This window comes from Hyla sarda, unplaced genomic scaffold, assembly GCF_029499605.1.
Source record: "Hyla sarda isolate aHylSar1 unplaced genomic scaffold, aHylSar1.hap1 scaffold_197, whole genome shotgun sequence".
NCBI classification, from domain to species: Eukaryota; Metazoa; Chordata; class Amphibia; order Anura; family Hylidae; genus Hyla; species Hyla sarda.
In genome coordinates, this window is record NW_026608627.1 from 372,962 (window position 1) to 397,287 (window position 24,326).

General features: G+C 45.8%; 10 non-coding genes across 10 annotated transcripts; all 10 read left to right on the plus strand.

Annotated features, from left to right (window-relative positions):
* The first annotated feature begins 1,688 nt into the window (after positions 1–1,688).
* On the plus strand, positions 1,689–1,879 carry LOC130316945 (U2 spliceosomal RNA). The gene has a single exon (XR_008864147.1). It is a non-coding gene; the product is annotated as a U2 spliceosomal RNA (small nuclear RNA).
* A 2,093-nt stretch (positions 1,880–3,972) lies between these two features.
* On the plus strand, positions 3,973–4,163 carry LOC130316946 (U2 spliceosomal RNA). The gene has a single exon (XR_008864148.1). It is a non-coding gene; the product is annotated as a U2 spliceosomal RNA (small nuclear RNA).
* Positions 4,164–6,247: 2,084 nt separating this feature from the next.
* On the plus strand, positions 6,248–6,438 carry LOC130316947 (U2 spliceosomal RNA). Its single transcript, XR_008864149.1, has one exon. It is a non-coding gene; the product is annotated as a U2 spliceosomal RNA (small nuclear RNA).
* Positions 6,439–8,518: 2,080 nt separating this feature from the next.
* Positions 8,519–8,709, plus strand: LOC130316948 (U2 spliceosomal RNA). The gene has a single exon (XR_008864150.1). It is a non-coding gene; the product is annotated as a U2 spliceosomal RNA (small nuclear RNA).
* Positions 8,710–10,797: 2,088 nt separating this feature from the next.
* Positions 10,798–10,988, plus strand: LOC130316949 (U2 spliceosomal RNA). Its single transcript, XR_008864151.1, has one exon. It is a non-coding gene; the product is annotated as a U2 spliceosomal RNA (small nuclear RNA).
* Positions 10,989–13,081: 2,093 nt separating this feature from the next.
* On the plus strand, positions 13,082–13,272 carry LOC130316951 (U2 spliceosomal RNA). Its single transcript, XR_008864153.1, has one exon. It is a non-coding gene; the product is annotated as a U2 spliceosomal RNA (small nuclear RNA).
* Positions 13,273–15,359: 2,087 nt separating this feature from the next.
* On the plus strand, positions 15,360–15,550 carry LOC130316952 (U2 spliceosomal RNA). Its single transcript, XR_008864154.1, has one exon. It is a non-coding gene; the product is annotated as a U2 spliceosomal RNA (small nuclear RNA).
* Positions 15,551–17,633: 2,083 nt separating this feature from the next.
* LOC130316953 (U2 spliceosomal RNA) lies at positions 17,634–17,824 on the plus strand. The gene has a single exon (XR_008864155.1). It is a non-coding gene; the product is annotated as a U2 spliceosomal RNA (small nuclear RNA).
* Positions 17,825–19,911: 2,087 nt separating this feature from the next.
* LOC130316954 (U2 spliceosomal RNA) lies at positions 19,912–20,102 on the plus strand. The gene has a single exon (XR_008864156.1). It is a non-coding gene; the product is annotated as a U2 spliceosomal RNA (small nuclear RNA).
* Positions 20,103–22,202: 2,100 nt separating this feature from the next.
* On the plus strand, positions 22,203–22,393 carry LOC130316956 (U2 spliceosomal RNA). The gene has a single exon (XR_008864157.1). It is a non-coding gene; the product is annotated as a U2 spliceosomal RNA (small nuclear RNA).
* Positions 22,394–24,326: the final 1,933 nt, after the last annotated feature.

A 24,326-nucleotide genomic window follows, 5' to 3' on the forward strand; every position in this document is an offset into this window, starting at 1 on the left:
GGTTGAACTTGATGGACATATGTCTTTTTTCGACCGTACTAACTATGTAACTATGTAACATAACATGGGGGGGTCTCCTGGCTGTTCACACAGGTGTGTCATTGCTGTACATTGACCATGCATTGCTTCTGTGGTATTGCAAAGGCAAAGACAAATGCTTCCAGCCATCCATTGCACTAATGGATTGGTCATCAGCTGGCTGTCTATGTCCCGCATCAATATAGACCAAAGTACAGAGGGTTAGGCTATGCTATAGTGCACCTACCTGATGCATCAGAAGGTGCGAGGCCCTTGCTAAATTCTGTGCACAGACTTTGAGATCTATGCTTTAGACTGTATCTAAACCTGCTCCAACATGGACTGACATTCTGGCCTACTTTCAGCCGATGCGACTTGTCTGTCGCTGAACAGTCGCTTTTTATGTATTCAGCACCTATGTATAATGTTGTAAAAATGCTCTAGAAGCTAAAGTCGCAGAAATGTCACACATATTTGGCCTGCAACTTTCTGTGCGACAAATTCAGACAGGAAAAATCAGTATAAATCCTTAGAAAATTATCCCCCAGTGTCTCCATCTGCTGGCGGTATTGAATAAGCATTGCTGCACTGATGGGGTATGCATTAGACGAAAAAAAAGAAGAAAAAGAAGAATAATACGCCCAGAAAAGAGGCGAAAAGGAGAAAAACGTAAAAAAACGTGAAAAAAAAGTAAGAGGAAGAGAAGGGAAAAAAAGGTGGAAATGGGTTTAAAAGTGATTTCGGCGGAGAAATATATATATATATATATATATATATATATATATATATATATATATACGCGCACACACACACATATATATAAACGTATTCTCCGTTGAGATATTGCAGCCGCTGCTGTGTCCAGGCCCAGGAGCCTTAGCACTGTGCTGTGATGTCACTCAATACCACTGACATCACTAGGTGTAAACAACATCTCTCCTTTGCTGTGTATGTGACTATGGAGCTGTTTGGTGATGTCGTCTATTATGGCCTTCATAGAAGCAACAGGAGATTGTTGCATCCATCTAGAACCCTCAGAACTACAGTGCTATGATGTCACTCACTTCCACAGGCCTTGCAGAGTGTAAACAACAACAACCCAGCTTTGTCGTGTATGTAACCATAGGGATTGTGATGTCACCTAGAACCTTCACAGCAGCGACAGCTTTATGAGGAGCATCAGCACTGCTCTGCCTGAGCAGAACCATCACCGCCATAGGTTGTCAAATAACCCGGATTTAACCCACACAGGTAAGTCCAATGGGGTGCAGGCATGTCCTCTATGCTTACAGCTTCCCGTGGGTGTTGGTTTGATACCGTTTGGGGACAGCCAAGGAGGCATCTGCAGGCAACAAAGGTAGGTGTGTGCTTGTGTGTGTGTTTCCTATGCAGATCCTAAGCCCAGTGTCACATGCAAGTAGGAGGAGTAAGAAGGGTTCCTGGCAAATCCGGGTTATGGATTGCATTTAAAAAGGCCCCGTGGGAGTGCAATGGGCCCCTGTCTTGCTGCTTAGCAATAATGGTATGGGTTTAGGTTCTGCTGTGTGTACTGGTGGTTGACTGCCCCCCAGCCCAGAGTGTGCATGGAAAATTGTCTGGCAGCCTCCCTGACAGCAAGCAGTGATAGTGCCCATGAAGGGGACCTTGTTGGGCCCGCCCCTTTCACGGTTATCGCTTCTCGGCCTTTTGGCTAAGATCAAGTGTAGTATCTGTTCTTATCAGTTTAATATCTGATACGTCCCCTATCTGGGGACCATATATTAAATGGATTTTTGAGAACGGGGGCCGATTTCGAAGCTTGCTTCCGTCGCCCTATGCATTGACCCGATATGGCAGTATCTTCGGGTACAGTGCACCACCCCCTTACAGGGTTAAAAAGAAAGATTCCTACTTTCATTGCTACCTGCTTGCTGGCTAGCCAGCTAGCCAGCCCTGTGGGCCTTGCTGCTGCTGCTGCTGCTGCTGCAGCCAAAAAACAAAAGGTGGTGCTGCTGCTGCTTCTGCTGCTTCTGCTTGTGTCTGGCCGCTGTTGGAGCGTCCAGGCACAGGACTTCTGCTGCTGCTGACTAAATGGCCTCCTTAATTGGATCATTTGAGTAGCCAGCACACCTGTGCAGGTAGGGCATGACATGATAGGCAGCTGCCTTGATAGCGGGTGGGTGCTGAATGTTCCTAATTGACAAAATAAGATTAATGCTTATGAAGAAATATAAAATCTCATCCCTTCCCCAATATCGCGCCACACCCCTACCCCTTAATTCCCTGGTTGAACTTGATGGACATATGTCTTTTTTCGACCGTACTAACTATGTAACTATGTAACATAACATGGGGGGGTCTCCTGGCTGTTCACACAGGTGTGTCATTGCTGTACATTGACCATGCATTGCTTCTGTGGTATTGCAAAGGCAAAGACAAATGCTTCCAGCCATCCATTGCACTAATGGATTGGTCATCAGCTGGCTGTCTATGTCCCGCATCAATATAGACCAAAGTACAGAGGGTTAGGCTATGCTATAGTGCACCTACCTGATGCATCAGAAGGTGCGAGGCCCTTGCTAAATTCTGTGCACAGACTTTGAGATCTATGCTTTAGACTGTATCTAAACCTGCTCCAACATGGACTGACATTCTGGCCTACTTTCAGCCGATGCGACTTGTCTGTCGCTGAACAGTCGCTTTTTATGTATTCAGCACCTATGTATAATGTTGTAAAAATGCTCTAGAAGCTAAAGTCGCAGAAATGTCACACATATTTGGCCTGCAACTTTCTGTGCGACAAATTCAGACAGGAAAAATCAGTATAAATCCTTAGAAAATTATCCCCCAGTGTCTCCATCTGCTGGCGGTATTGAATAAGCATTGCTGCACTGATGGGGTATGCATTAGACGAAAAAAAAGAAGAAAAAGAAGAATAATACGCCCAGAAAAGAGGCGAAAAGGAGAAAAACGTAAAAAAACGTGAAAAAAAAGTAAGAGGAAGAGAAGGGAAAAAAAGGTGGAAATGGGTTTAAAAGTGATTTCGGCGGAGAAATATATATATATATATATATATATATATATATATATATATATATATATACGCGCACACACACACATATATATAAACGTATTCTCCGTTGAGATATTGCAGCCGCTGCTGTGTCCAGGCCCAGGAGCCTTAGCACTGTGCTGTGATGTCACTCAATACCACTGACATCACTAGGTGTAAACAACATCTCTCCTTTGCTGTGTATGTGACTATGGAGCTGTTTGGTGATGTCGTCTATTATGGCCTTCATAGAAGCAACAGGAGATTGTTGCATCCATCTAGAACCCTCAGAACTACAGTGCTATGATGTCACTCACTTCCACAGGCCTTGCAGAGTGTAAACAACAACAACCCAGCTTTGTCGTGTATGTAACCATAGGGATTGTGATGTCACCTAGAACTTTCACAGCAGCGACAGCTTTATGAGGAGCATCAGCACTGCTCTGCCTGAGCAGAACCATCACCGCCATAGGTTGTCAAATAACCCGGATTTAACCCACACAGGTAAGTCCAATGGGGTGCAGGCATGTCCTCTATGCTTACAGCTTCCCGTGGGTGTTGGTTTGATACCGTTTGGGGACAGCCAAGGAGGCATCTGCAGGCAACAAAGGTAGGTGTGTGCTTGTGTGTGTGTTTCCTATGCAGATCCTAAGCCCAGTGTCACATGCAAGTAGGAGGAGTAAGAAGGGTTCCTGGCAAATCCGGGTTATGGATTGCATTTAAAAAGGCCCCGTGGGAGTGCAATGGGCCCCTGTCTTGCTGCTTAGCAATAATGGTATGGGTTTAGGTTCTGCTGTGTGTACTGGTGGTTGACTGCCCCCCAGCCCAGAGTGTGCATGGAAAATTGTCTGGCAGCCTCCCTGACAGCAAGCAGTGATAGTGCCCATGAAGGGGACCTTGTTGGGCCCGCCCCTTTCACGGTTATCGCTTCTCGGCCTTTTGGCTAAGATCAAGTGTAGTATCTGTTCTTATCAGTTTAATATCTGATACGTCCCCTATCTGGGGACCATATATTAAATGGATTTTTGAGAACGGGGGCCGATTTCGAAGCTTGCTTCCGTCGCCCTATGCATTGACCCGATATGGCAGTATCTTCGGGTACAGTGCACCACCCCCTTACAGGGTTAAAAAGAAAGATTCCTACTTTCATTGCTACCTGCTTGCTGGCTAGCCAGCTAGCCAGCCCTGTGGGCCTTGCTGCTGCTGCTGCTGCTGCTGCAGCCAAAAAACAAAAGGTGGTGCTGCTGCTGCTTCTGCTTGTGTCTGGCCGCTGTTGGAGCGTCCAGGCACAGGACTTCTGCTGCTGCTGACTAAATGGCCTCCTTAATTGGATCATTTGAGTAGCCAGCACACCTGTGCAGGTAGGGCATGACATGATAGGCAGCTGCCTTGATAGCGGGTGGGTGCTGAATGTTCCTAATTGACAAAATAAGATTAATGCTTATGAAGAAATATAAAATCTCATCCCTTCCCCAATATCGCGCCACACCCCTACCCCTTAATTCCCTGGTTGAACTTGATGGACATATGTCTTTTTTCGACCGTACTAACTATGTAACTATGTAACATAACATGGGGGGGTCTCCTGGCTGTTCACACAGGTGTGTCATTGCTGTACATTGACCATGCATTGCTTCTGTGGTATTGCAAAGGCAAAGACAAATGCTTCCAGCCATCCATTGCACTAATGGATTGGTCATCAGCTGGCTGTCTATGTCCCGCATCAATATAGACCAAAGTACAGAGGGTTAGGCTATGCTATAGTGCACCTACCTGATGCATCAGAAGGTGCGAGGCCCTTGCTAAATTCTGTGCACAGACTTTGAGATCTATGCTTTAGACTGTATCTAAACCTGCTCCAACATGGACTGACATTCTGGCCTACTTTCAGCCGATGCGACTTGTCTGTCGCTGAACAGTCGCTTTTTATGTATTCAGCACCTATGTATAATGTTGTAAAAATGCTCTAGAAGCTAAAGTCGCAGAAATGTCACACATATTTGGCCTGCAACTTTCTGTGCGACAAATTCAGACAGGAAAAATCAGTATAAATCCTTAGAAAATTATCCCCCAGTGTCTCCATCTGCTGGCGGTATTGAATAAGCATTGCTGCACTGATGGGGTATGCATTAGACGAAAAAAAAGAAGAAAAAGAAGAATAATACGCCCAGAAAAGAGGCGAAAAGGAGAAAAACGTAAAAAAACGTGAAAAAAAAGTAAGAGGAAGAGAAGGGAAAAAAAGGTGGAAATGGGTTTAAAAGTGATTTCGGCGGAGAAATATATATATATATATATATATATATATATATATATATATATATATATACGCGCACACACACACATATATATAAACGTATTCTCCGTTGAGATATTGCAGCCGCTGCTGTGTCCAGGCCCAGGAGCCTTAGCACTGTGCTGTGATGTCACTCAATACCACTGACATCACTAGGTGTAAACAACATCTCTCCTTTGCTGTGTATGTGACTATGGAGCTGTTTGGTGATGTCGTCTATTATGGCCTTCATAGAAGCAACAGGAGATTGTTGCATCCATCTAGAACCCTCAGAACTACAGTGCTATGATGTCACTCACTTCCACAGGCCTTGCAGAGTGTAAACAACAACAACCCAGCTTTGTCGTGTATGTAACCATAGGGATTGTGATGTCACCTAGAACCTTCACAGCAGCGACAGCTTTATGAGGAGCATCAGCACTGCTCTGCCTGAGCAGAACCATCACCGCCATAGGTTGTCAAATAACCCGGATTTAACCCACACAGGTAAGTCCAATGGGGTGCAGGCATGTCCTCTATGCTTACAGCTTCCCGTGGGTGTTGGTTTGATACCGTTTGGGGACAGCCAAGGAGGCATCTGCAGGCAACAAAGGTAGGTGTGTGCTTGTGTGTGTGTTTCCTATGCAGATCCTAAGCCCAGTGTCACATGCAAGTAGGAGGAGTAAGAAGGGTTCCTGGCAAATCCGGGTTATGGATTGCATTTAAAAAGGCCCCGTGGGAGTGCAATGGGCCCCTGTCTTGCTGCTTAGCAATAATGGTATGGGTTTAGGTTCTGCTGTGTGTACTGGTGGTTGACTGCCCCCCAGCCCAGAGTGTGCATGGAAAATTGTCTGGCAGCCTCCCTGACAGCAAGCAGTGATAGTGCCCATGAAGGGGACCTTGTTGGGCCCGCCCCTTTCACGGTTATCGCTTCTCGGCCTTTTGGCTAAGATCAAGTGTAGTATCTGTTCTTATCAGTTTAATATCTGATACGTCCCCTATCTGGGGACCATATATTAAATGGATTTTTGAGAACGGGGGCCGATTTCGAAGCTTGCTTCCGTCGCCCTATGCATTGACCCGATATGGCAGTATCTTCGGGTACAGTGCACCACCCCCTTACAGGGTTAAAAAGAAAGATTCCTACTTTCATTGCTACCTGCTTGCTGGCTAGCCAGCTAGCCAGCCCTGTGGGCCTTGCTGCTGCTGCTGCTGCTGCTGCAGCCAAAAAACAAAAGGTGGTGCTTCTGCTGCTTCTGCTTGTGTCTGGCCGCTGTTGGAGCGTCCAGGCACAGGACTTCTGCTGCTGCTGACTAAATGGCCTCCTTAATTGGATCATTTGAGTAGCCAGCACACCTGTGCAGGTAGGGCATGACATGATAGGCAGCTGCCTTGATAGCGGGTGGGTGCTGAATGTTCCTAATTGACAAAATAAGATTAATGCTTATGAAGAAATATAAAATCTCATCCCTTCCCCAATATCGCGCCACACCCCTACCCCTTAATTCCCTGGTTGAACTTGATGGACATATGTCTTTTTTCGACCGTACTAACTATGTAACTATGTAACATAACATGGGGGGGTCTCCTGGCTGTTCACACAGGTGTGTCATTGCTGTACATTGACCATGCATTGCTTCTGTGGTATTGCAAAGGCAAAGACAAATGCTTCCAGCCATCCATTGCACTAATGGATTGGTCATCAGCTGGCTGTCTATGTCCCGCATCAATATAGACCAAAGTACAGAGGGTTAGGCTATGCTATAGTGCACCTACCTGATGCATCAGAAGGTGCGAGGCCCTTGCTAAATTCTGTGCACAGACTTTGAGATCTATGCTTTAGACTGTATCTAAACCTGCTCCAACATGGACTGACATTCTGGCCTACTTTCAGCCGATGCGACTTGTCTGTCGCTGAACAGTCGCTTTTTATGTATTCAGCACCTATGTATAATGTTGTAAAAATGCTCTAGAAGCTAAAGTCGCAGAAATGTCACACATATTTGGCCTGCAACTTTCTGTGCGACAAATTCAGACAGGAAAAATCAGTATAAATCCTTAGAAAATTATCCCCCAGTGTCTCCATCTGCTGGCGGTATTGAATAAGCATTGCTGCACTGATGGGGTATGCATTAGACGAAAAAAAAGAAGAAAAAGAAGAATAATACGCCCAGAAAAGAGGCGAAAAGGAGAAAAACGTAAAAAAACGTGAAAAAAAAGTAAGAGGAAGAGAAGGGAAAAAAAGGTGGAAATGGGTTTAAAAGTGATTTCGGCGGAGAAATATATATATATATATATATATATATATATATATATATATATATACGCGCACACACACACATATATATAAACGTATTCTCCGTTGAGATATTGCAGCCGCTGCTGTGTCCAGGCCCAGGAGCCTTAGCACTGTGCTGTGATGTCACTCAATACCACTGACATCACTAGGTGTAAACAACATCTCTCCTTTGCTGTGTATGTGACTATGGAGCTGTTTGGTGATGTCGTCTATTATGGCCTTCATAGAAGCAACAGGAGATTGTTGCATCCATCTAGAACCCTCAGAACTACAGTGCTATGATGTCACTCACTTCCACAGGCCTTGCAGAGTGTAAACAACAACAACCCAGCTTTGTCGTGTATGTAACCATAGGGATTGTGATGTCACCTAGAACCTTCACAGCAGCGACAGCTTTATGAGGAGCATCAGCACTGCTCTGCCTGAGCAGAACCATCACCGCCATAGGTTGTCAAATAACCCGGATTTAACCCACACAGGTAAGTCCAATGGGGTGCAGGCATGTCCTCTATGCTTACAGCTTCCCGTGGGTGTTGGTTTGATACCGTTTGGGGACAGCCAAGGAGGCATCTGCAGGCAACAAAGGTAGGTGTGTGCTTGTGTGTGTGTTTCCTATGCAGATCCTAAGCCCAGTGTCACATGCAAGTAGGAGGAGTAAGAAGGGTTCCTGGCAAATCCGGGTTATGGATTGCATTTAAAAAGGCCCCGTGGGAGTGCAATGGGCCCCTGTCTTGCTGCTTAGCAATAATGGTATGGGTTTAGGTTCTGCTGTGTGTACTGGTGGTTGACTGCCCCCCAGCCCAGAGTGTGCATGGAAAATTGTCTGGCAGCCTCCCTGACAGCAAGCAGTGATAGTGCCCATGAAGGGGACCTTGTTGGGCCCGCCCCTTTCACGGTTATCGCTTCTCGGCCTTTTGGCTAAGATCAAGTGTAGTATCTGTTCTTATCAGTTTAATATCTGATACGTCCCCTATCTGGGGACCATATATTAAATGGATTTTTGAGAACGGGGGCCGATTTCGAAGCTTGCTTCCGTCGCCCTATGCATTGACCCGATATGGCAGTATCTTCGGGTACAGTGCACCACCCCCTTACAGGGTTAAAAAGAAAGATTCCTACTTTCATTGCTACCTGCTTGCTGGCTAGCCAGCTAGCCAGCCCTGTGGGCCTTGCTGCTGCTGCTGCTGCTGCTGCTGCAGCCAAAAAACAAAAGGTGGTGCTGCTGCTGCTTCTGCTGCTTCTGCTTGTGTCTGGCCGCTGTTGGAGCGTCCAGGCACAGGACTTCTGCTGCTGCTGACTAAATGGCCTCCTTAATTGGATCATTTGAGTAGCCAGCACACCTGTGCAGGTAGGGCATGACATGATAGGCAGCTGCCTTGATAGCGGGTGGGTGCTGAATGTTCCTAATTGACAAAATAAGATTAATGCTTATGAAGAAATATAAAATCTCATCCCTTCCCCAATATCGCGCCACACCCCTACCCCTTAATTCCCTGGTTGAACTTGATGGACATATGTCTTTTTTCGACCGTACTAACTATGTAACTATGTAACATAACATGGGGGGGTCTCCTGGCTGTTCACACAGGTGTGTCATTGCTGTACATTGACCATGCATTGCTTCTGTGGTATTGCAAAGGCAAAGACAAATGCTTCCAGCCATCCATTGCACTAATGGATTGGTCATCAGCTGGCTGTCTATGTCCCGCATCAATATAGACCAAAGTACAGAGGGTTAGGCTATGCGCACCTACCTGATGCATCAGAAGGTGCGAGGCCCTTGCTAAATTCTGTGCACAGACTTTGAGATCTATGCTTTAGACTGTATCTAAACCTGCTCCAACATGGACTGACATTCTGGCCTACTTTCAGCCGATGCGACTTGTCTGTCGCTGAACAGTCGCTTTTTATGTATTCAGCACCTATGTATAATGTTGTAAAAATGCTCTAGAAGCTAAAGTCGCAGAAATGTCACACATATTTGGCCTGCAACTTTCTGTGCGACAAATTCAGACAGGAAAAATCAGTATAAATCCTTAGAAAATTATCCCCCAGTGTCTCCATCTGCTGGCGGTATTGAATAAGCATTGCTGCACTGATGGGGTATGCATTAGACGAAAAAAAAGAAGAAAAAGAAGAATAATACGCCCAGAAAAGAGGCGAAAAGGAGAAAAACGTAAAAAAACGTGAAAAAAAAGTAAGAGGAAGAGAAGGGAAAAAAAGGTGGAAATGGGTTTAAAAGTGATTTCGGCGGAGAAATATATATATATATATATATATATATATATATATATATATATATATACGCGCACACACACACATATATATAAACGTATTCTCCGTTGAGATATTGCAGCCGCTGCTGTGTCCAGGCCCAGGAGCCTTAGCACTGTGCTGTGATGTCACTCAATACCACTGACATCACTAGGTGTAAACAACATCTCTCCTTTGCTGTGTATGTGACTATGGAGCTGTTTGGTGATGTCGTCTATTATGGCCTTCATAGAAGCAACAGGAGATTGTTGCATCCATCTAGAACCCTCAGAACTACAGTGCTATGATGTCACTCACTTCCACAGGCCTTGCAGAGTGTAAACAACAACAACCCAGCTTTGTCGTGTATGTAACCATAGGGATTGTGATGTCACCTAGAACCTTCACAGCAGCGACAGCTTTATGAGGAGCATCAGCACTGCTCTGCCTGAGCAGAACCATCACCGCCATAGGTTGTCAAATAACCCGGATTTAACCCACACAGGTAAGTCCAATGGGGTGCAGGCATGTCCTCTATGCTTACAGCTTCCCGTGGGTGTTGGTTTGATACCGTTTGGGGACAGCCAAGGAGGCATCTGCAGGCAACAAAGGTAGGTGTGTGCTTGTGTGTGTGTTTCCTATGCAGATCCTAAGCCCAGTGTCACATGCAAGTAGGAGGAGTAAGAAGGGTTCCTGGCAAATCCGGGTTATGGATTGCATTTAAAAAGGCCCCGTGGGAGTGCAATGGGCCCCTGTCTTGCTGCTTAGCAATAATGGTATGGGTTTAGGTTCTGCTGTGTGTACTGGTGGTTGACTGCCCCCCAGCCCAGAGTGTGCATGGAAAATTGTCTGGCAGCCTCCCTGACAGCAAGCAGTGATAGTGCCCATGAAGGGGACCTTGTTGGGCCCGCCCCTTTCACGGTTATCGCTTCTCGGCCTTTTGGCTAAGATCAAGTGTAGTATCTGTTCTTATCAGTTTAATATCTGATACGTCCCCTATCTGGGGACCATATATTAAATGGATTTTTGAGAACGGGGGCCGATTTCGAAGCTTGCTTCCGTCGCCCTATGCATTGACCCGATATGGCAGTATCTTCGGGTACAGTGCACCACCCCCTTACAGGGTTAAAAAGAAAGATTCCTACTTTCATTGCTACCTGCTTGCTGGCTAGCCAGCTAGCCAGCCCTGTGGGCCTTGCTGCTGCTGCTGCTGCTGCTGCAGCCAAAAAACAAAAGGTGGTGCTGCTGCTGCTTCTGCTGCTTCTGCTTGTGTCTGGCCGCTGTTGGAGCGTCCAGGCACAGGACTTCTGCTGCTGCTGACTAAATGGCCTCCTTAATTGGATCATTTGAGTAGCCAGCACACCTGTGCAGGTAGGGCATGACATGATAGGCAGCTGCCTTGATAGCGGGTGGGTGCTGAATGTTCCTAATTGACAAAATAAGATTAATGCTTATGAAGAAATATAAAATCTCATCCCTTCCCCAATATCGCGCCACACCCCTACCCCTTAATTCCCTGGTTGAACTTGATGGACATATGTCTTTTTTCGACCGTACTAACTATGTAACTATGTAACATAACATGGGGGGGTCTCCTGGCTGTTCACACAGGTGTGTCATTGCTGTACATTGACCATGCATTGCTTCTGTGGTATTGCAAAGGCAAAGACAAATGCTTCCAGCCATCCATTGCACTAATGGATTGGTCATCAGCTGGCTGTCTATGTCCCGCATCAATATAGACCAAAGTACAGAGGGTTAGGCTATGCTATAGTGCACCTACCTGATGCATCAGAAGGTGCGAGGCCCTTGCTAAATTCTGTGCACAGACTTTGAGATCTATGCTTTAGACTGTATCTAAACCTGCTCCAACATGGACTGACATTCTGGCCTACTTTCAGCCGATGCGACTTGTCTGTCGCTGAACAGTCGCTTTTTATGTATTCAGCACCTATGTATAATGTTGTAAAAATGCTCTAGAAGCTAAAGTCGCAGAAATGTCACACATATTTGGCCTGCAACTTTCTGTGCGACAAATTCAGACAGGAAAAATCAGTATAAATCCTTAGAAAATTATCCCCCAGTGTCTCCATCTGCTGGCGGTATTGAATAAGCATTGCTGCACTGATGGGGTATGCATTAGACGAAAAAAAAGAAGAAAAAGAAGAATAATACGCCCAGAAAAGAGGCGAAAAGGAGAAAAACGTAAAAAAACGTGAAAAAAAAGTAAGAGGAAGAGAAGGGAAAAAAAGGTGGAAATGGGTTTAAAAGTGATTTCGGCGGAGAAATATATATATATATATATATATATATATATATATATATATATATATATACGCGCACACACACACATATATATAAACGTATTCTCCGTTGAGATATTGCAGCCGCTGCTGTGTCCAGGCCCAGGAGCCTTAGCACTGTGCTGTGATGTCACTCAATACCACTGACATCACTAGGTGTAAACAACATCTCTCCTTTGCTGTGTATGTGACTATGGAGCTGTTTGGTGATGTCGTCTATTATGGCCTTCATAGAAGCAACAGGAGATTGTTGCATCCATCTAGAACCCTCAGAACTACAGTGCTATGATGTCACTCACTTCCACAGGCCTTGCAGAGTGTAAACAACAACAACCCAGCTTTGTCGTGTATGTAACCATAGGGATTGTGATGTCACCTAGAACCTTCACAGCAGCGACAGCTTTATGAGGAGCATCAGCACTGCTCTGCCTGAGCAGAACCATCACCGCCATAGGTTGTCAAATAACCCGGATTTAACCCACACAGGTAAGTCCAATGGGGTGCAGGCATGTCCTCTATGCTTACAGCTTCCCGTGGGTGTTGGTTTGATACCGTTTGGGGACAGCCAAGGAGGCATCTGCAGGCAACAAAGGTAGGTGTGTGCTTGTGTGTGTGTTTCCTATGCAGATCCTAAGCCCAGTGTCACATGCAAGTAGGAGGAGTAAGAAGGGTTCCTGGCAAATCCGGGTTATGGATTGCATTTAAAAAGGCCCCGTGGGAGTGCAATGGGCCCCTGTCTTGCTGCTTAGCAATAATGGTATGGGTTTAGGTTCTGCTGTGTGTACTGGTGGTTGACTGCCCCCCAGCCCAGAGTGTGCATGGAAAATTGTCTGGCAGCCTCCCTGACAGCAAGCAGTGATAGTGCCCATGAAGGGGACCTTGTTGGGCCCGCCCCTTTCACGGTTATCGCTTCTCGGCCTTTTGGCTAAGATCAAGTGTAGTATCTGTTCTTATCAGTTTAATATCTGATACGTCCCCTATCTGGGGACCATATATTAAATGGATTTTTGAGAACGGGGGCCGATTTCGAAGCTTGCTTCCGTCGCCCTATGCATTGACCCGATATGGCAGTATCTTCGGGTACAGTGCACCACCCCCTTACAGGGTTAAAAAGAAAGATTCCTACTTTCATTGCTACCTGCTTGCTGGCTAGCCAGCTAGCCAGCCCTGTGGGCCTTGCTGCTGCTGCTGCTGCTGCTGCAGCCAAAAAACAAAAGGTGGTGCTGCTGCTGCTTCTGCTGCTTCTGCTTGTGTCTGGCCGCTGTTGGAGCGTCCAGGCACAGGACTTCTGCTGCTGCTGACTAAATGGCCTCCTTAATTGGATCATTTGAGTAGCCAGCACACCTGTGCAGGTAGGGCATGACATGATAGGCAGCTGCCTTGATAGCGGGTGGGTGCTGAATGTTCCTAATTGACAAAATAAGATTAATGCTTATGAAGAAATATAAAATCTCATCCCTTCCCCAATATCGCGCCACACCCCTACCCCTTAATTCCCTGGTTGAACTTGATGGACATATGTCTTTTTTCGACCGTACTAACTATGTAACTATGTAACATAACATGGGGGGGTCTCCTGGCTGTTCACACAGGTGTGTCATTGCTGTACATTGACCATGCATTGCTTCTGTGGTATTGCAAAGGCAAAGACAAATGCTTCCAGCCATCCATTGCACTAATGGATTGGTCATCAGCTGGCTGTCTATGTCCCGCATCAATATAGACCAAAGTACAGAGGGTTAGGCTATGCTATAGTGCACCTACCTGATGCATCAGAAGGTGCGAGGACCTTGCTAAATTCTGTGCACAGACTTTGAGATCTATGCTTTAGACTGTATCTAAACCTGCTCCAACATGGACTGACATTCTGGCCTACTTTCAGCCGATGCGACTTGTCTGTCGCTGAACAGTCGCTTTTTATGTATTCAGCACCTATGTATAATGTTGTAAAAATGCTCTAGAAGCTAAAGTCGCAGAAATGTCACACATATTTGGCCTGCAACTTTCTGTGCGACAAATTCAGACAGGAAAAATCAGTATAAATCCTTAGAAAATTATCCCCCAGTGTCTCCATCTGCTGGCGGTATTGAATAAGCATTGCTGCACTGATGGGGTATGCATTAGACGAAAAAAAAGAAGAAAAAGAAGAATAATACGCCCAGAAAAGAGGCGAAAAGGAGAAAAACGTAAAAAAACGTGAAAAAAAAGTAAGAGGAAGAGAAGGGAAAAAAAGGTGGAAATGGGTTTAAAAGTGATTTCGGCGGAGAAATATATATATATATATATATATATATATATATATATATATATACGCGCACACACACACATATATATAAACGTATTCTCCGTTGAGATATTGCAGCCGCTGCTGTGTCCAGGCCCAGGAGCCTTAGCACTGTGCTGTGATGTCACTCAATACCACTGACATCACTAGGTGTAAACAACATCTCTCCTTTGCTGTGTATGTGACTATGGAGCTGTTTGGTGATGTCGTCTATTATGGCCTTCATAGAAGCAACAGGAGATTGTTGCATCCATCTAGAACCCTCAGAACTACAGTGCTATGATGTCACTCACTTCCACAGGCCTTGCAGAGTGTAAACAACAACAACCCAGCTTTGTCGTGTATGTAACCATAGGGATTGTGATGTCACCTAGAACCTTCACAGCAGCGACAGCTTTATGAGGAGCATCAGCACTGCTCTGCCTGAGCAGAACCATCACCGCCATAGGTTGTCAAATAACCCGGATTTAACCCACACAGGTAAGTCCAATGGGGTGCAGGCATGTCCTCTATGCTTACAGCTTCCCGTGGGTGTTGGTTTGATACCGTTTGGGGACAGCCAAGGAGGCATCTGCAGGCAACAAAGGTAGGTGTGTGCTTGTGTGTGTGTTTCCTATGCAGATCCTAAGCCCAGTGTCACATGCAAGTAGGAGGAGTAAGAAGGGTTCCTGGCAAATCCGGGTTATGGATTGCATTTAAAAAGGCCCCGTGGGAGTGCAATGGGCCCCTGTCTTGCTGCTTAGCAATAATGGTATGGGTTTAGGTTCTGCTGTGTGTACTGGTGGTTGACTGCCCCCCAGCCCAGAGTGTGCATGGAAAATTGTCTGGCAGCCTCCCTGACAGCAAGCAGTGATAGTGCCCATGAAGGGGACCTTGTTGGGCCCGCCCCTTTCACGGTTATCGCTTCTCGGCCTTTTGGCTAAGATCAAGTGTAGTATCTGTTCTTATCAGTTTAATATCTGATACGTCCCCTATCTGGGGACCATATATTAAATGGATTTTTGAGAACGGGGGCCGATTTCGAAGCTTGCTTCCGTCGCCCTATGCATTGACCCGATATGGCAGTATCTTCGGGTACAGTGCACCACCCCCTTACAGGGTTAAAAAGAAAGATTCCTACTTTCATTGCTACCTGCTTGCTGGCTAGCCAGCTAGCCAGCCCTGTGGGCCTTGCTGCTGCTGCTGCTGCAGCCAAAAAACAAAAGGTGGTGCTGCTGCTGCTTCTGCTGCTTCTGCTTGTGTCTGGCCGCTGTTGGAGCGTCCAGGCACAGGACTTCTGCTGCTGCTGACTAAATGGCCTCCTTAATTGGATCATTTGAGTAGCCAGCACACCTGTGCAGGTAGGGCATGACATGATAGGCAGCTGCCTTGATAGCGGGTGGGTGCTGAATGTTCCTAATTGACAAAATAAGATTAATGCTTATGAAGAAATATAAAATCTCATCCCTTCCCCAATATCGCGCCACACCCCTACCCCTTAATTCCCTGGTTGAACTTGATGGACATATGTCTTTTTTCGACCGTACTAACTATGTAACTATGTAACATAACATGGGGGGGTCTCCTGGCTGTTCACACAGGTGTGTCATTGCTGTACATTGACCATGCATTGCTTCTGTGGTATTGCAAAGGCAAAGACAAATGCTTCCAGCCATCCATTGCACTAATGGATTGGTCATCAGCTGGCTGTCTATGTCCCGCATCAATATAGACCAAAGTACAGAGGGTTAGGCTATGCTATAGTGCACCTACCTGATGCATCAGAAGGTGCGAGGCCCTTGCTAAATTCTGTGCACAGACTTTGAGATCTATGCTTTAGACTGTATCTAAACCTGCTCCAACATGGACTGACATTCTGGCCTACTTTCAGCCGATGCGACTTGTCTGTCGCTGAACAGTCGCTTTTTATGTATTCAGCACCTATGTATAATGTTGTAAAAATGCTCTAGAAGCTAAAGTCGCAGAAATGTCACACATATTTGGCCTGCAACTTTCTGTGCGACAAATTCAGACAGGAAAAATCAGTATAAATCCTTAGAAAATTATCCCCCAGTGTCTCCATCTGCTGGCGGTATTGAATAAGCATTGCTGCACTGATGGGGTATGCATTAGACGAAAAAAAAGAAGAAAAAGAAGAATAATACGCCCAGAAAAGAGGCGAAAAGGAGAAAAACGTAAAAAAACGTGAAAAAAAAGTAAGAGGAAGAGAAGGGAAAAAAAGGTGGAAATGGGTTTAAAAGTGATTTCGGCGGAGAAATATATATATATATATATATATATATATATATATATATATATATACGCGCACACACACACATATATATAAACGTATTCTCCGTTGAGATATTGCAGCCGCTGCTGTGTCCAGGCCCAGGAGCCTTAGCACTGTGCTGTGATGTCACTCAATACCACTGACATCACTAGGTGTAAACAACATCTCTCCTTTGCTGTGTATGTGACTATGGAGCTGTTTGGTGATGTCGTCTATTATGGCCTTCATAGAAGCAACAGGAGATTGTTGCATCCATCTAGAACCCTCAGAACTACAGTGCTATGATGTCACTCACTTCCACAGGCCTTGCAGAGTGTAAACAACAACAACCCAGCTTTGTCGTGTATGTAACCATAGGGATTGTGATGTCACCTAGAACCTTCACAGCAGCGACAGCTTTATGAGGAGCATCAGCACTGCTCTGCCTGAGCAGAACCATCACCGCCATAGGTTGTCAAATAACCCGGATTTAACCCACACAGGTAAGTCCAATGGGGTGCAGGCATGTCCTCTATGCTTACAGCTTCCCGTGGGTGTTGGTTTGATACCGTTTGGGGACAGCCAAGGAGGCATCTGCAGGCAACAAAGGTAGGTGTGTGCTTGTGTGTGTGTTTCCTATGCAGATCCTAAGCCCAGTGTCACATGCAAGTAGGAGGAGTAAGAAGGGTTCCTGGCAAATCCGGGTTATGGATTGCATTTAAAAAGGCCCCGTGGGAGTGCAATGGGCCCCTGTCTTGCTGCTTAGCAATAATGGTATGGGTTTAGGTTCTGCTGTGTGTACTGGTGGTTGACTGCCCCCCAGCCCAGAGTGTGCATGGAAAATTGTCTGGCAGCCTCCCTGACAGCAAGCAGTGATAGTGCCCATGAAGGGGACCTTGTTGGGCCCGCCCCTTTCACGGTTATCGCTTCTCGGCCTTTTGGCTAAGATCAAGTGTAGTATCTGTTCTTATCAGTTTAATATCTGATACGTCCCCTATCTGGGGACCATATATTAAATGGATTTTTGAGAACGGGGGCCGATTTCGAAGCTTGCTTCCGTCGCCCTATGCATTGACCCGATATGGCAGTATCTTCGGGTACAGTGCACCACCCCCTTACAGGGTTAAAAAGAAAGATTCCTACTTTCATTGCTACCTGCTTGCTGGCTAGCCAGCTAGCCAGCCCTGTGGGCCTTGCTGCTGCTGCTGCTGCTGCTGCAGCCAAAAAACAAAAGGTGGTGCTGCTGCTGCTTCTGCTGCTTCTGCTTGTGTCTGGCCGCTGTTGGAGCGTCCAGGCACAGGACTTCTGCTGCTGCTGACTAAATGGCCTCCTTAATTGGATCATTTGAGTAGCCAGCACACCTGTGCAGGTAGGGCATGACATGATAGGCAGCTGCCTTGATAGCGGGTGGGTGCTGAATGTTCCTAATTGACAAAATAAGATTAATGCTTATGAAGAAATATAAAATCTCATCCCTTCCCCAATATCGCGCCACACCCCTACCCCTTAATTCCCTGGTTGAACTTGATGGACATATGTCTTTTTTCGACCGTACTAACTATGTAACTATGTAACATAACATGGGGGGGTCTCCTGGCTGTTCACACAGGTGTGTCATTGCTGTACATTGACCATGCATTGCTTCTGTGGTATTGCAAAGGCAAAGACAAATGCTTCCAGCCATCCATTGCACTAATGGATTGGTCATCAGCTGGCTGTCTATGTCCCGCATCAATATAGACCAAAGTACAGAGGGTTAGGCTATGCTATAGTGCACCTACCTGATGCATCAGAAGGTGCGAGGCCCTTGCTAAATTCTGTGCACAGACTTTGAGATCTATGCTTTAGACTGTATCTAAACCTGCTCCAACATGGACTGACATTCTGGCCTACTTTCAGCCGATGCGACTTGTCTGTCGCTGAACAGTCGCTTTTTATGTATTCAGCACCTATGTATAATGTTGTAAAAATGCTCTAGAAGCTAAAGTCGCAGAAATGTCACACATATTTGGCCTGCAACTTTCTGTGCGACAAATTCAGACAGGAAAAATCAGTATAAATCCTTAGAAAATTATCCCCCAGTGTCTCCATCTGCTGGCGGTATTGAATAAGCATTGCTGCACTGATGGGGTATGCATTAGACGAAAAAAAAGAAGAAAAAGAAGAATAATACGCCCAGAAAAGAGGCGAAAAGGAGAAAAACGTAAAAAAACGTGAAAAAAAAGTAAGAGGAAGAGAAGGGAAAAAAAGGTGGAAATGGGTTTAAAAGTGATTTCGGCGGAGAAATATATATATATATATATATATATATATATATATATATATATACGCGCACACACACACATATATATAAACGTATTCTCCGTTGAGATATTGCAGCCGCTGCTGTGTCCAGGCCCAGGAGCCTTAGCACTGTGCTGTGATGTCACTCAATACCACTGACATCACTAGGTGTAAACAACATCTCTCCTTTGCTGTGTATGTGACTATGGAGCTGTTTGGTGATGTCGTCTATTATGGCCTTCATAGAAGCAACAGGAGATTGTTGCATCCATCTAGAACCCTCAGAACTACAGTGCTATGATGTCACTCACTTCCACAGGCCTTGCAGAGTGTAAACAACAACAACCCAGCTTTGTCGTGTATGTAACCATAGGGATTGTGATGTCACCTAGAACCTTCACAGCAGCGACAGCTTTATGAGGAGCATCAGCACTGCTCTGCCTGAGCAGAACCATCACCGCCATAGGTTGTCAAATAACCCGGATTTAACCCACACAGGTAAGTCCAATGGGGTGCAGGCATGTCCTCTATGCTTACAGCTTCCCGTGGGTGTTGGTTTGATACCGTTTGGGGACAGCCAAGGAGGCATCTGCAGGCAACAAAGGTAGGTGTGTGCTTGTGTGTGTGTTTCCTATGCAGATCCTAAGCCCAGTGTCACATGCAAGTAGGAGGAGTAAGAAGGGTTCCTGGCAAATCCGGGTTATGGATTGCATTTAAAAAGGCCCCGTGGGAGTGCAATGGGCCCCTGTCTTGCTGCTTAGCAATAATGGTATGGGTTTAGGTTCTGCTGTGTGTACTGGTGGTTGACTGCCCCCCAGCCCAGAGTGTGCATGGAAAATTGTCTGGCAGCCTCCCTGACAGCAAGCAGTGATAGTGCCCATGAAGGGGACCTTGTTGGGCCCGCCCCTTTCACGGTTATCGCTTCTCGGCCTTTTGGCTAAGATCAAGTGTAGTATCTGTTCTTATCAGTTTAATATCTGATACGTCCCCTATCTGGGGACCATATATTAAATGGATTTTTGAGAACGGGGGCCGATTTCGAAGCTTGCTTCCGTCGCCCTATGCATTGACCCGATATGGCAGTATCTTCGGGTACAGTGCACCACCCCCTTACAGGGTTAAAAAGAAAGATTCCTACTTTCATTGCTACCTGCTTGCTGGCTAGCCAGCTAGCCAGCCCTGTGGGCCTTGCTGCTGCTGCTGCTGCTGCTGCAGCCAAAAAACAAAAGGTGGTGCTGCTGCTGCTTCTGCTGCTTCTGCTTGTGTCTGGCCGCTGTTGGAGCGTCCAGGCACAGGACTTCTGCTGCTGCTGACTAAATGGCCTCCTTAATTGGATCATTTGAGTAGCCAGCACACCTGTGCAGGTAGGGCATGACATGATAGGCAGCTGCCTTGATAGCGGGTGGGTGCTGAATGTTCCTAATTGACAAAATAAGATTAATGCTTATGAAGAAATATAAAATCTCATCCCTTCCCCAATATCGCGCCACACCCCTACCCCTTAATTCCCTGGTTGAACTTGATGGACATATGTCTTTTTTCGACCGTACTAACTATGTAACTATGTAACATAACATGGGGGGGTCTCCTGGCTGTTCACACAGGTGTGTCATTGCTGTACATTGACCATGCATTGCTTCTGTGGTATTGCAAAGGCAAAGACAAATGCTTCCAGCCATCCATTGCACTAATGGATTGGTCATCAGCTGGCTGTCTATGTCCCGCATCAATATAGACCAAAGTACAGAGGGTTAGGCTATGCTATAGTGCACCTACCTGATGCATCAGAAGGTGCGAGGCCCTTGCTAAATTCTGTGCACAGACTTTGAGATCTATGCTTTAGACTGTATCTAAACCTGCTCCAACATGGACTGACATTCTGGCCTACTTTCAGCCGATGCGATTTGTCTGTCGCTGAACAGTCGCTTTTTATGTATTCAGCACCTATGTATAATGTTGTAAAAATGCTCTAGAAGCTAAAGTCGCAGAAATGTCACACATATTTGGCCTGCAACTTTCTGTGCGACAAATTCAGACAGGAAAAATCAGTATAAATCCTTAGAAAATTATCCCCCAGTGTCTCCATCTGCTGGCGGTATTGAATAAGCATTGCTGCACTGATGGGGTATGCATTAGACGAAAAAAAAGAAGAAAAAGAAGAATAATACGCCCAGAAAAGAGGCGAAAAGGAGAAAAACGTAAAAAAACGTGAAAAAAAAGTAAGAGGAAGAGAAGGGAAAAAAAGGTGGAAATGGGTTTAAAAGTGATTTCGGCGGAGAAATATATATATATATATATATATATATATATATATATATATATATATATATATATACGCGCACACACACACATATATATAAACGTATTCTCCGTTGAGATATTGCAGCCGCTGCTGTGTCCAGGCCCAGGAGCCTTAGCACTGTGCTGTGATGTCACTCAATACCACTGACATCACTAGGTGTAAACAACATCTCTCCTTTGCTGTGTATGTGACTATGGAGCTGTTTGGTGATGTTGTCTATTATGGCCTTCATAGAAGCAACAGGAGATTGTTGCATCCATCTAGAACCCTCAGAACTACAGTGCTATGATGTCACTCACTTCCACAGGCCTTGCAGAGTGTAAACAACAACAACCCAGCTTTGTCGTGTATGTAACCATAGGGATTGTGATGTCACCTAGAACCTTCACAGCAGCGACAGCTTTATGAGGAGCATCAGCACTGCTCTGCCTGAGCAGAACCATCACCGCCATAGGTTGTCAAATAACCCGGATTTAACCCACACAGGTAAGTCCAATGGGGTGCAGGCATGTCCTCTATGCTTACAGCTTCCCGTGGGTGTTGGTTTGATACCGTTTGGGGACAGCCAAGGAGGCATCTGCAGGCAACAAAGGTAGGTGTGTGCTTGTGTGTGTGTTTCCTATGCAGATCCTAAGCCCAGTGTCACATGCAAGTAGGAGGAGTAAGAAGGGTTCCTGGCAAATCCGGGTTATGGATTGCATTTAAAAAGGCCCCGTGGGAGTGCAATGGGCCCCTGTCTTGCTGCTTAGCAATAATGGTATGGGTTTAGGTTTCTGCTGTGTGTACTGGTGGTTGACTGCCCCCCAGCCCAGAGTGTGCATGGAAAATTGTCTGGCAGCCTCCCTGACAGCAAGCAGTGATAGTGCCCATGAAGGGGACCTTGTTGGGCCCGCCCCTTTCACGGTTATCGCTTCTCGGCCTTTTGGCTAAGATCAAGTGTAGTATCTGTTCTTATCAGTTTAATATCTGATACGTCCCCTATCTGGGGACCATATATTAAATGGATTTTTGAGAACGGGGGCCGATTTCGAAGCTTGCTTCCGTCGCCCTATGCATTGACCCGATATGGCAGTATCTTCGGGTACAGTGCACCACCCCCTTACAGGGTTAAAAAGAAAGATTCCTACTTTCATTGCTACCTGCTTGCTGGCTAGCCAGCTAGCCAGCCCTGTGGGCCTTGCTGCTGCTGCTGCTGCTGCTGCAGCCAAAAAACAAAAGGTGGTGCTGCTGCTGCTTCTGCTGCTTCTGCTTGTGTCTGGCCGCTGTTGGAGCGTCCAGGCACAGGACTTCTGCTGCTGCTGACTAAATGGCCTCCTTAATTGGATCATTTGAGTAGCCAGCACACCTGTGCAGGTAGGGCATGACATGATAGGCAGCTGCCTTGATAGCGGGTGGGTGCTGAATGTTCCTAATTGACAAAATAAGATTAATGCTTATGAAGAAATATAAAATCTCATCCCTTCCCCAATATCGCGCCACACCCCTACCCCTTAATTCCCTGGTTGAACTTGATGGACATATGTCTTTTTTCGACCGTACTAACTATGTAACTATGTAACATAACATGGGGGGGTCTCCTGGCTGTTCACACAGGTGTGTCATTGCTGTACATTGACCATGCATTGCTTCTGTGGTATTGCAAAGGCAAAGACAAATGCTTCCAGCCATCCATTGCACTAATGGATTGGTCATCAGCTGGCTGTCTATGTCCCGCATCAATATAGACCAAAGTACAGAGGGTTAGGCTATGCTATAGTGCACCTACCTGATGCATCAGAAGGTGCGAGGCCCTTGCTAAATTCTGTGCACAGACTTTGAGATCTATGCTTTAGACTGTATCTAAACCTGCTCCAACATGGACTGACATTCTGGCCTACTTTCAGCCGATGCGACTTGTCTGTCGCTGAACAGTCGCTTTTTATGTATTCAGCACCTATGTATAATGTTGTAAAAATGCTCTAGAAGCTAAAGTCGCAGAAATGTCACACATATTTGGCCTGCAACTTTCTGTGCGACAAATTCAGACAGGAAAAATCAGTATAAATCCTTAGAAAATTATCCCCCAGTGTCTCCATCTGCTGGCGGTATTGAATAAGCATTGCTGCACTGATGGGGTATGCATTAGACGAAAAAAAAGAAGAAAAAGAAGAATAATACGCCCAGAAAAGAGGCGAAAAGGAGAAAAACGTAAAAAAACGTGAAAAAAAAGTAAGAGGAAGAGAAGGGAAAAAAAGGTGGAAATGGGTTTAAAAGTGATTTCGGCGGAGAAATATATATATATATATATATATATATATATATATATATATATATACGCGCACACACACACATATATATAAACGTATTCTCCGTTGAGATATTGCAGCCGCTGCTGTGTCCAGGCCCAGGAGCCTTAGCACTGTGCTGTGATGTCACTCAATACCACTGACATCACTAGGTGTAAACAACATCTCTCCTTTGCTGTGTATGTGACTATGGAGCTGTTTGGTGATGTCGTCTATTATGGCCTTCATAGAAGCAACAGGAGATTGTTGCATCCATCTAGAACCCTCAGAACTACAGTGCTATGATGTCACTCACTTCCACAGGCCTTGCAGAGTGTAAACAACAACAACCCAGCTTTGTTGTGTATGTAACCAAAGGGATTTGTGATGTCACCTAGAACCTTCACAGCAGCGACAGCTTTATGAGGAGCATCAGCACTGCTCTGCCTGAGCAGAACCATCACCGCCATAGGTTGTCAAATAACCCGGATTTAACCCACACAGGTAAGTCCAATGGGGTGCAGGCATGTCCTCTATGCTTACAGCTTCCCGTGGGTGTTGGTTTGATACCGTTTGGGGACAGCCAAGGAGGCATCTGCAGGCAACAAAGGTAGGTGTGTGCTTGTGTGTGTGTTTCCTATGCAGATCCTAAGCCCAGTGTCACATGCAAGTAGGAGGAGTAAGAAGGGTTCCTGGCAAATCCGGGTTATGGATTGCATTTAAAAAGGCCCCGTGGGAGTGCAATGGGCCCCTGTCTTGCTGCTTA